Genomic DNA, 13,364 nt, shown 5'->3' with positions numbered 1-13,364 from the left:
ATATTAAATATTAGGTCCTTTCACGCTTATTTCATATGTAAGGACCTAATAATTAGGTGATCTAAAGCTTGATAGCCATAAGCATTTTTTTCCAAATAAATGTGTGACAAATATTTTAGGCAACGTTGTTATATGTAGCAAAGCTAAAGCCATGTCCATACTATTCATTTTATTTAACATTGGAAATAATTATTTACTAGCAATAATTATTTATAATCATTTTTATCTAAAAATATGTCTTTGCCATTTGTGGGTTTAAAAACGACGTTGTCTTTTGTTTTTATTAAAATTAGTTTAATCGTACGTTTTATGTTCCTACTGACCGATACCGACCACGGCCACTGATTCTACTGCTACGGCATATTATAATGCACTAGTGTGTTCGCTATTCACTCACTCTCGTAAAGGGAGACGACCCAAGAGAATTCAGGCACAGAGCCAATGACTTTAGGTGTTTTCCGAGGTAAATGAGAGTAAATAAACTCCAAGCTGCTGAGAATTAATAAAACAAAAACCCTATAAAAAAGTTCTATAAGCAAATAAAAACATTAACCTAAAAAAATCGTCCTGATAAGAAGATTGTACGTTCATTTTGTATCTGTTATGTTTTTGACGCAGAAAAATTAAAACTACGCTAATATGTAATATTTTTTATTTAAATTATAATGTAAGGCTTAGAGTCAACATTGCGTTTTATCGTGTTTATACTAGTATTTAAATTTTAAATCTGATATTATGTCGGCGCTACACATAAGCGCAAACATTGTAAATTCGATGACTTTTTTAATGTCTAGCTTGTCTTTTAATAAACTTAGAGAATAGAATAAATCTTCGTAGACATTCCCAGCTACTATACCGACAACCGACAAATGTAATTTTTTTAAATATAAGACTTCGGTCCTAAGTGCGTACTTAAACAACGAACTCATAATGAAGCAAGTGATGGATCGACATTTAATAAAAGCATCAGAATCAGTTTTATGGAGGGTAATCACCAAAAGCATTCGCTTTAGTGTAACGAATATTAATAAGCTTGCAATTTGTATACTAATTAGGTGATGAACTGATTCAGTAGCTCATTATTAGCACTGAGGCATACCCAACAATCAGTGTACAATTGGTAATCTCCTAAAGATATAGGTTAGCATATTTATGGAACATTGCTACTGTGCTTGAAAATCAACTATTGTTAGATTTTCGCGCGATAAAGGGATACGATCTGAGTAATCATGTCTCAACATGTTCACTTTGTTTTTAATTAGGATTAAAAGCGTGTCCGCTCCACGTTCGCAAATATCTTTTATCTAAATCAAATCCATTTATATAAAATGTAATATAATATAAAATGTAAAATATAACAAAGAATGATTTATTTATGAAAAAGTACAGAGTTAACTCTAATTATTATGGAATCCTCGTGATAAATGATAATACATACGAATACGAATATTCACTGATTTTTAAATCGATTGTAACATAATAGCATAAAATATAAAATACCTAATGCAAACATGAAAATGACGCCTAGGTAATTATAATTATATGATCTCTTTATAATATATTTTTTGTTACATTCCCGCGTGGAATAATACTATCCGTAACAGCCTGTGAATGTCCCACTGCTGGGCTAAAGGCCTCCTCTCCTCTTTTTGAGGAGAAGGTTTGGAGCTTATTCCACCACGCTGCTCCAATGCGGGTTGGTAGAATTCACATGTGGCAGAACTTCAGTGAAATTAGACACATGCAGGTTTCCTCACGATGTTTTCCTTCACCGTAAAGCACGAGATGAATTATAATCACAAATTAAGCACATGAAAATTCAGTGGTGCTTGCCCGGGTTTGAACCCACGATCATCGCTTAAGATTCACGCGTTCTTACCACAGGGCCATCTCGGCTTTTAACTAATAGGAATAATACTATAATACTTTCCATTTATTTTAGTATAAAGCAAAGCTATGTATGTACAAGTGTGCCGCTGTGAATATATAGCTTTATTAATAAATCGTGATTGCTAAGTGTTATCAACCTTTTGAATGGGTAGTATGAGACGTTATACTACATGAAATGTCAAGGGCGTTTTGATTTCTCTTTTATCTGACATCCAATTCGTATTTACTAGGCGATATACGTTGTTGCTTATCGAGGTTAACCTATTAATGACTAGCGTTCGGTAGCGATCTATAGAACTGGGTTTCGCGATTTCCGATTGTGATAAAAAAAAACCTAGCAAATGCGAGTCGGACTCTTGAACTGAGGGTTCCGTACCACCACACAATACTGAAAGATTTATCAGGTTATTTTAAGATTTAGAATTTTCAATTCAATCGAAAAAGTAATTTCCTTAAGGATTTTTCTTTTTTTTAATTTTTTTTTTAAAAACAAATTTACGATTTTCGGATATTTTCCTATACTTGATCTACAAGATATTACTTCTTGCCAAATTTCATGGTTCGGGAAGGTATCCCTTTGCGAATGTATGGGAAATGCAACAGCTCCAAGGGACCGCCGCTCCGTAGACCTCAGTATTTGGTATTCATTTTAACTTTATAACTGCGTGTTACTGAGAAAAGGTCTTAATGGACAGACACACAGGCAGACACACGGACAACGAAGTGATCTTATTAGGTTAGATAAGTGATATTATATTCCATTTTTCTTTTCGAGGTACAAACCCTAAAAACATTATTTTAACATGAACTTATTTTCATAGTATCATGTCTGTGTATGAATGGCATATTACTTTGGACAATGTAATATTATATATTATTATTACAGACTATAGATTCCTTTCAGAATATTTTTACAGAGTAGGAATATATACTGTTGCGCTAATATATATTTACAACAATATTATGGATATTAAATAAAACATAGATCACTTTTATAGAATCAGCGATACCCATTATATAAACACGAGATGTAAAGGTAAATTTATCTATAGCACCAAGATTTTGATTCTACAAATCAATACTTTGTCCATCAATAAATTTAAATAGTATGTCAAAAAAACATTAATAGTAAGCCTTAGCAATACAAGAAAACTGATTACTAATTACCGCCTTCACGGATTTCTGCTTAGCCTAAAGGTTGAGTGGCAGAGAATGCTTTTAGGCATTAAGTCCGCCTTTTATTCCAAATATACATTTTGGTGGTCAAAAAAGTTTATTATTTGTATATTATTCAATTATTGATTTAATTGCGATTACGCCAAAGCTGGTTAGACTAATTTCATAATTTTTTATTCATTATAAATTTAAATTAATGGAAAAGCATTTTGCTCTTTTATAATTAACTGTTTTTTATCATGATGCCGGCCGATACCGGGCCGATGCCGGGCCGAGATGGCCCAGTGGTAAGAACGCGTGAATCTTAACCGATGATCGTGGGTTCAAACCCGGGCAAGCACCACTGAATTTTCATGTGCTTAATTTGTGATTATAATTCATCTCGTGCTTTACGGTGAAGGAATCGTGAGGAAACCTGCATGTGTCTAATTTCACTGAAATTCTGCCACATGTGTATTCCACCAACCCGCATTGGAGCAGCGTGGTGGAATAAGCTCCAAACCTTCTCCTCAAAATGAGGAGAGGAGGCCTTAGCCCAGCAGTGGGACATTAACAGGCTGTTTCGGTTCGGTTCGGTATCATGAAACTGCATTTCCGCCGCTGTTTATTATTACTTCTATATATATATATATATATATATATATATATATATATATATATATATATATATATATATATATATATACATGAAACATTATTTTATTATCAATAGAGATGACAAATTTAGAAAATAGTTTTAGGTATAACCTTGCAATATTTTATCGCAAACGATGTTACGATTATGAAAGGGGATCATCACATGGTATATATTTTAATCAAACTACTATGTACATTGTATTGGTCAATACTTTAAAAGTGGCTTTACTATTTGCAAACGAAGTCGAGATCGCTGCAGCTTGTGAACAATATTCGACAGAATGTATATTAAGTATTCATAAACAGTATATTTAATTTATCTCGTGTAATTTTTAGTGGTTACTTATTCTTTTGCGTCATATGAGTCGGTGGTAAACAATAAACAATATCTGGTTACGATTTGCTCTGGTCATTCGACGTCTTTAGAAAATATTTATTTATTTATTTATTTATTTATAAATATATTATTTTCTGATGCGTTCATTGATTCTTGACTTGTGGTTTAAATTGCAAAGTTTAAACGATAAATAATCATTGTTTAGTAAAAAATATGACTAAAATATGTGTTATTGTGATGTGTTTTATTTAGATAAGTATTTATAAAATGTATGACAAATAAGTTGAAGTAATAATGCAATCCTTAACTTTTCCCAATGCGTGTGCATCGAAGGGGAAGCGACGTAGTTTTTTTTTTAATTCTGTTTCTATATATTTTTCTTTCAAAAACAGAATAGTTGCTATTTTTCTAATTACAGTATATATATTAATTCTAGAATGTTCTATGTAGTGCTATCAAATCAATTGCACAATATTTCAAACAGTCAGAATTGAAAACGGTGTTCTAAAACTGCATCATCATTCTCTCATGGGTTGTTTTATGAAATGACGTCACTCGTGATTTTGCTACTTCATGTCGTAATTAAGTGTTATTGTCAATGTAAATTGCTATTTCAATCAATATTTATATATAATATCTTTTCTAAGAGGAGAGAAGTTAAAAAAACAACGAAAATTATGTAGTTTTTTTTTTTTTAATTTCAGTTAAAAAAAGAGAAAATCAATTAACACTTTAATTATTTTTCTTTCTTTAAGTATATAATATATATAACAAGGAAGACAACATATATAAAATTATTTTGATTGTGATACTGCCAGGAAATGAAAACATGCGGGCACATAAAAATACTATTTTAAACTATAAATCGATAAGGAGGCACAACAAAGGCACGGACACTACAAGATAACATAATAATTATAAAGTAAATAAAATACATTATGTTTGAAACTACAAATATATTTTTTATTTTTGTAAATAAATGTACAGGCATGTTTTGTTGTTATATTCAAGTATGCACTTGCAAGGTTCACTTCAATTAAATTTGTACGAATGATAAAGAAATGTATTAAAATACTTATTTTATCGGAACGTTCATTTACTTGTTATGATAACCTTTTTTTTAACATTAAAACAAAAATAAATTTGATAAGTGATGTTTTTTATTTACAATATATATGAACTTCCCATTTTGAAGTATTCGTAATGGGATTTTGTGTGTGCTTATTTATATTTTTCCCTTTTTATCACAAATGTCTTTATTTATATATTTGTATGAAATTGTTAAAGAGTTTGTTAGTTTGATTGCTTTACTCTCAGTGACCACTATTTAGTAAGTACAAGACGCTACGACCCAAGGGAGTAAAGCAGTATCCTCTAACTCGGGGAAACCCCTCGGAAAGCTAATTTATTTATAAAAATAATCCTGCAGTATACGTAGGCTCTGTGCAAACTCGTCTGGCTAGGAACCAACCCACTCATCAGATATTCTAAACAAAAATACAAACATATGAAATCATTATAATAAATTATATATTACTCTAATTAAAAATCAATTTCATAATATGGTTAAAATATCATATGTTATCGTATAGAAATCAACCAATTCAACCAGTTTGTAATTGCATAACAGACACCTATTTTTTTAAAGTCTTGTCATACTTATCTAGGTACATATAAAAAAACAAAATATTCGATGTCTTCAATGGGAAGTGTAACTTTATACAAGACCAAATTCTATTGAAATCGACTACACGTATTTATCTAGTTCATTGTCGAAACTAAACCGCACTTGAGATTGACATATCGCTTACACCTCAATATCTTTGAAAGTGGTGATTGCGAGGAATGCGTGACTTCTTATAGATGATCTGTGACCGCGACTTCGTTTGCATAATGTTTAGAACATTTTAATTTATACAATTGGCCATAAATGTTCCATCGTTTCACAAATGCAGGTCAGTTACTGAGGACACACACATAAACACATAAACTTCACGTGTCAGGTTTTCGATTGTCGAAATTAATTATAAAATACAAATTATTGACATGAAACATGCTGATACATGCTGTGATGTATATCATATCTGAGATTGTGTGGCCAGCTGAGTTTTCCGTATATGTCAAATAAAAACCGTTCTATACGTGTAATCATATCGTGATTTGTGTACATGCAAACATACAAAGAATATTTTGAAATGAATTGTTTTAAACTTTATATCGATAACGTCTGCAGAGTATAATCAAAAATGTCATCTCTAACATAACCTCGTTAGTGTTATAATAATATCGATAAAAAATATATACATGATTTTAATATTGTATAAAACATTTAAGGTCAATAGTTAGTATAATATAACCTCCGTTTTTTACACATCCCGCTTAAATAACTAAATTTAACCGGTTATAACCCAGAGTAAAAAAGTCTTTAATCAAGTCTACAAAGAACGACCGTAATATGATGTTATTTAATTTATGTATTAAAGTTTTTAATAAAATATCTATAAATACATAAACATTACATAAGATTCGGTAAATAATATCAACCAATAATGTTTCCAAGTTTTAATTGATTTCTTATTTAAAATCGGATACTGAAGCGGATACGAGCATTATAAAAGTAGTTACTTAATAATAAAAATTTTAATTACCAACGGAGTATTTCAGTGTTTTTTAAAGCATCGATATACTTACGATTAGTAGCAATTCAAACAATACGAATAATAGACCATACAGCTTAATAGCTTCTTGTTAACAGTAGATTCGATACGATAGTGTAGTTGAAATTCTATAACTTTTTTACACTTTATTCGAATGTTAACAAGTTTCATTTTCCTTTGAAGTAAACCAATAAATTTGATGCAATAATCTTTTGATAAAAGAATGATCGTAATTTCTTAACATTATTTTAAAATACGATTCTTCGTTACGGAAAAGGATGCAGATAAAACCAAAGACGTGGGCTTTTAGAAACGCTATTTGTAAAATGATATTGGAATGAAAAATTAATCAATAAAAAATAACGCATAAATAGGCACATAACGCAACCAGCCACAAATTAACCAATTTATATTAAAGCTTGTACAACCAACCACTAACCGACCACACACACATAAAAACCGGGCGTTATTTCTTGTCCTATTTTCCGGTTTACAAATCTGAATATTGATAGCAACGTTGTTACTACTAACAGTAATGTATTCATATGAAATTATACAAATTAAGAGTTTAATAAAAACCTATTAAATTCTAATAAGTATGATATTTCATTTTAGTTGTGAGTCAAACGACAATTAGACGACACTGCAGATAACGCCGGTGGTCCTGTCCTGTCCTTAATAGTCTAGCTTGAGAGTTAACGCATTAAATATAAATAAATTGATATAGATTATATTTTTGGAATGCATATTTTTTAAAGAATACTAGTATAGTAGTTCTGTCCGGAAGAGGCCGCTGTCATAGCCATAATGCCGCCTCTTGTACGTCTTCCTTGTCTGTTTTCTGTTTATGTTTGAATGGTTTACAATAAGGAGTATTTTATTGCATTGTTAATTTTTTTAGATGTAAACAATTTTTTTTTTTGAAAAGGTTATTGTCAGATAGAACACCTAATGGGAAGTGGTCACAACCGCCCATTGACATTGGCGATGTAAGAAATATTAACCATTCCATACATCGCCAAAGTGCTATCAACCTCGGGAACTAAGATGTAATGTCCCTCGTACCTGAAGTAACACTGGCTCACTCAATCTTCAAACATTATTATTACTGTGTTTACTGTGTTTACCATCGCTGTCCAAACTCCATGAGTTTAGACCGATCTATCTCATTATTAATAAAAATACTTGTAATTACTATTACAAGTATTTTTTTAATTAAAAATATAACTATAGCGTGAATAAGATCAAAATTTAAACTGCTCGTACAGTGCTCGAAGCACTTTATAAAGATGACAAATGAAAATTCAACTCCTACACCTGACTTCTACAGACTGATATAATTAACGTGGCTTGAATGCAGCGTTATCATTCCGTGTCGAGCCGTTATAGTGGACGCGTGTGCCGAGTTAAAACTGGCTTGTTCGTGATTTCAATTTTAAATTAAGAATAAACACTAACATATTTTTTTTACATAATAAATACTTTTGTTGGAATTTAAAGTGTATAAGTGGCCAGTTAACTGTTCTTTTGGCGCAGCTTTACTTAGGGAGTTCGTAAGTTTTTTTTATTAATCATTATTATGTTTATTTTAAAATGTGGTAATATTGTTTTTTTGTTTGTAGATTTTTTATTCTAATAAGTATAAGTTAAATATTATAAATAAAATTAATAATAAGAACTAGCATACAGTTTATAAAAACGCCGCCGTTCCCTTTTACGGAAAAAATAAAATAAATGGTTAAAAATCTTTCAAGTAAGTATTTAATTGCCAGTTACCCACCATAAGTAATGTTTTATTTAATTTGAGAGTATTAAGTTACTGCTGTATTAAGACAGCTTTAGTTTAACTAATGTAATTTTGGCCAAGTGCACCTTTTTTAATACCTTTTTTGCATATTGGATTATTTTTATTATATTTGTAAATAAGTCTCAATTAATCATAATCCTTATCAACGCTTTATCTAGGGTATTGTGTTGGTAATATGGCTTTCAAAAAGCTTGAATTCACTTCTTTAATTTGGAAATTAAAACTTCAAGTGAAAATGTTTTGAAATAGTTTTGCTATAAAAAAATTGTGCATATTAATCTAATGTAGGAATGTTATGTTAAGATGTGTAAATATATATATATACAATATTTATTTATCGGGGTTCTAGGTATTTAAGTATATGCTTATTCAGTATTTCAATATGGGACGGCCGGGCTTTTTGACAATGATTATAATCATGTGCTACAATAGTAGTAATACATAGTAGTCGTAGGTTGTATGAAGTCTCAGCAGAAGTTTAGTGCCAGTTGCAGGAAAATATTAATAGGTGAAATAAAAATACCTCGGGAAATTCCGTATTTACAGTAACAGCCTGTTAATGTCCCACTGCTGGGCTAAGGCCTCCTCTCCCTTTTGAGGAGAAGGTTTGGAGCTTATTCCACCACGCTGCTCCAATGCGGGTTGGTAGAATACACATGTGGCAGGATTTCAATGAAATTAGACACATGCAAGTTTCCTCGCGATGTTTTCCTTCACCGTCAAGCACGAGATGAATTATAAACACAAATTAAGCACATGAAAATTCAGTGGTGCTTGCCCGGGTTTGAACCCACGATCATCGGTTAAGATTCACGCGTTCGAACCACTGGGCCATCTCGGCTTTATTTAGATAGAATTAATTTATAAAAATACCGAATCAAATCTTATTGTTCAATTATTTTATCATCAAAATTTACAGAAGAATACCTAATACCTTTATTTTAAAAATAAAGTATTTGCTTGTATATTTTTATTTAAATAAAGATAACACTATAAAACAAGTAATATTATACAGCCAACGTAAATATGTGCAAGTGTAATTAATAGTTTATGTCAAGTATCATTTCCCATAGTTGAAAAACGATATCTAACTTTCTAAATAGTAAAAGAAGTCACCTGCGCAAATAGTAGGGGAAGTACAGGAGTAACGCTTTATTTTTCGCATATGCACACTCGCATATTAAATTTATCAAAATATTTCTTTTATATGGTTAATAAATATAAATACATTTATTCAATAAAATTAAAATTGACTGCTCCAATTTGCTTGACTGTAAATACTTTAAATAAAAACGTAAAATATTCAATACCACATTTCAAAGGAAATTGAAATGGGACCACCTTGGAACTACTGAATAAAAAAAACAACATTAAAATCGCTCCATAAACAAAAAGTTATATATTCGCAAAAACATAGGCTAAAAATAATTTTGAGAACCTTTCCCTTTTTTAAGTCAATCAAAGTAAAATGAAGTTAGGGTGAATTTGAAGACTCTTAATACAAAACGAAATTGCTTATCTCATTTGTTTCTTGTATTCTTTCTTGAATACTTTGCTATTAATACGCACATAGCTTCCGCATTTCATGATTTAAATAGCAAAAACTAGTGTTGCATTCATCTGGGAATCCCCGGAAATGTCCTGTTTAAAAGGCATCTCGAAAAAGAGATTTTCCGCGCTATCTGTCTCCTTTTTTAGAATAATTTACCCTTATTTTTTAATACATTAATAGCTATAAAATGTCCGAGCTCATAAATTCATGGTTTTTCAAGACATAGATCCAAAATAGAAATCCTTGTTTAACGGGCTTGACCAAATGCTTCAAAAAATTCTAATTTTGTAAAAGTGCCAATATTTGTGAATATTTTTTAAGAATTAATTATATTTTACGCGGGTATTCAACGGGTCATATAGTTGCTCCCTTGATCTTTGTTTTCATTTACATTAGTGCTCTGTAGTAAAAATCGTGTGACGTATGAGTTCATATGCTTCAGGTTACGTCAGATATTTACGGAATAAAGGACGCGATTCATTCATTCATAAAACCACTGTCGGGATAATGACGTCATCATTCGAAGAATGCAACTATTGCAACACGTTATTACCATTTCCCTTTGATTTTATTAATTATAAGATTTTCCTCACATGACCTATATTTTATTTATATAGTGGTGATTTATTTTTGCCATACCATAATAATTTTACACCGGAAATGTTTATCATACTGTCAGAGAGGTAAATAAAACATAGTAGGTAATAAAACATAGTTTTGGGTTTTGGCGTCTCAGAGCCACCAGTTCAGAGGCCTTCGGTCGTGACCGACGTGAGACTAAATCAGGAACTGCTAATAATATAAATACATCACCCATGTATTTCCTACTAGCTTATGTACTGTTTACTAATATTGGTGCCAAGGATTTGAAAGATAAGTAGACTTCACGTCTAAGGGTTTATTTATTAAGGTTAATCCCTTCTTACATTCGACATGGAATCAATATAAAATACAATAGCCTCCTTAATGTATTTGATAATTTATTTCCAGGAAATATGTATGGATTAACATGTATCATACATTTTTAGGATTGCAAAAACCAAAATTTAATATAATATTAAAGCTTATCATTTCTATGTCTTACGATTTTTTTATACATATATTTGTTTACCATTAATGTTAATGTCTGTTTTAGGTATTTAATACGATTAATTAAAAAAAGGACAGTTAAATGTTAACGGAAACCAACGCTAAAAATATATTTAGTTTATACAATAGCAATACTAAATTGATTAACATCAACATGCTTTAAATAACGTGACAGGTCTTGATAAAATATTGTTTTTTTTTTAAATAGATTTATTCGTATATATGCTTATAAACCAGGGTTCGGAAATTGACGAATCGGTAATTATTTTTATTCTATTTTTTTTTAAATTGTAATTACCTTAATTACAGCCTGTATATGCCCCACTGCTCGGCTAAAGCTTTTGATCATTTTGAGGCTTCTTCTCAAAAGGATAAAAAGTTTGAGGCTTATTCCACTAACGCTTGAGCACAATTGAGCACACGAAAATTTAGTGTGTCCGGACTTAGACACGCTATCTTCGGTTAAGATTCACGTGTGGTAACCACTAGGCCATCTCGGTTCATACAGTAACAGCCTGTTAATGTCCCACTGCTGGGCCAAGGCCTCCTCTCCCTTTTGAGGAGAAGGTTTGGAGCTTATTCCACCACGCTGCTCCAATGCGGGTTGGTAGAATACACATGTGGCAGAATTTCAATGAAATTAGACACATGCAGGTTTCCTCACGATGTTTTCCTTCACCGTAAAGCACAAGATGAATTATAATCACAAATTAAGCACATGAAAATTCAGTGGTGCTTGCCCTGGTTTGAACCCACGATCATCGGTTAAGATTCACGCGTTCTCGGTTCATACAACATTATCAATTTTATACTATTGCAATTATTCCTGATCAGATAGTTTGAAGTTGATATCAATGAGTAAGTAATGAAATTGTTAATAGTAGTTATTAATTTAAATAATAATTGTAAGTAATTTTTTTGAACTGTCATGGTGAATCACGATAGAACTCATTTATAACTACAATTTCTTTTATATACCATTTGTAAAACTAACATATGGAGCGGTATGTATCGTAAAAGTCAGAAATAAACACAAACAACCAGTATCTTCCTGATTCGAACATTTAATTTGGACCAACTATTAGATAATTATTCTGTATTTAACGTCCATAGAAATTAATTTACTACTGTCATTATACATTCAAATTTATCGAATGTTTACTTCATTTTCAAACTAAAACTAACCCTTATAATCATAACATTGTATGCTTTGAATCATAAGTTTATATATACGATATGAATTTGAATACGAACCGTTAGAATTCCAAATTATAAGACGGTTTCAACAAATTGCTAAATTATTGCTACTGGCAGCTGAATTAATTATACTCAAGGTTTCTGACTACGAAAATTGTTCAAACGTAATAATGTATTTAGTCCATACAATTTTAGAGATACCTTTTTTAAATCTATTTATTTTAATAATAATTATTTGAGTTTTTTTATTGTATGTTTAAGATATGACTAAAGTAAAGAAACCTCTTGATAAATTCGTTTCTTAATTAATCTTAAGTGTTTTATAATTGCTCATTGTGTTTTTAGACTTGAAAACATTCTTGGTACATATCTGAAAATGTATAATTATACTTAATAGCGATTCATAATGCGCACGTCACGCTTGATAATGTTTGTGTGATAAAAAGTGATTCAATAAAATCATATCGTAAATCAAAACATTCTTATCGCAAATTAAATCACTAATATAATATACTTTTACTATATATACTTTTTGCCTTCTTTATTCGTTTTTTAATTTGTGCTTATAAATACAAAACTAGTTTTAAGTTCTTTCTATGCCTTACATTATTAGTTCCATGAAACTAAAAGGCTGGAACTATATTTGTTATTTTCTTCGTATTAAAAGCACTCTGTATGTTCATGGGATGGCTTAAGAGAGTGAGGTATGTATAATATATGTTTGTTAATATCAATATGTCAGTGATTTATTTATTCTTTCATCTACTAACATACATATTATTTATAAATTATGGTAGGTTTTAAGTGTTAGTATGTTAGTAGGTTTGGTCACAAATAGATTAACTATTCAATTGTTTGTAATTGATATGTTTTTTTAAACAAGTCCCTATAATTTTAAATTCAACAGTATGTTATTTGATGATGATGATTTGAAGTAATACCTTCCGCTTTTCTTGTTTTAATGTAAGTTTAATGCAAAATTTCAGAAAACTAAAGAAACGCTAAGGTCATTAATCTTTTTGC

The 13,364-nt window shown here is 30.5% G+C and overlaps 1 protein-coding gene across 5 annotated transcripts in view; it reads left to right on the top strand.

The window, feature by feature from the left end:
* Positions 1-13,364, top strand: part of LOC126768667 (cystinosin homolog) — a 43,252-nt gene that overhangs the window by 4,565 nt on the left and 25,323 nt on the right. For 2 of the 5 annotated variants that reach the window (XM_050486909.1, XM_050486903.1), the window contains exon 1: positions 8,062-8,249. The exons of 1 other annotated variant lie outside the window; for it this stretch is intronic. The gene's annotated coding sequence lies outside the window, so the exon portion shown is untranslated. Of the gene's footprint in view, positions 1-8,061; positions 8,250-11,374; positions 11,403-13,364 lie in introns of those variants that run through there. 2 more of the 5 variants (XM_050486910.1, XM_050486908.1) reach the window with 2 other exon arrangements.

Source organism: Nymphalis io, chromosome 5, assembly GCF_905147045.1.
Source record: "Nymphalis io chromosome 5, ilAglIoxx1.1, whole genome shotgun sequence".
NCBI lineage: Eukaryota > Metazoa > Arthropoda > Insecta > Lepidoptera > Nymphalidae > Nymphalis > Nymphalis io.
The sequence above is the reverse complement of the archived record's forward strand: the minus strand, read 5'-3'. Positions and strand labels throughout refer to the sequence as shown.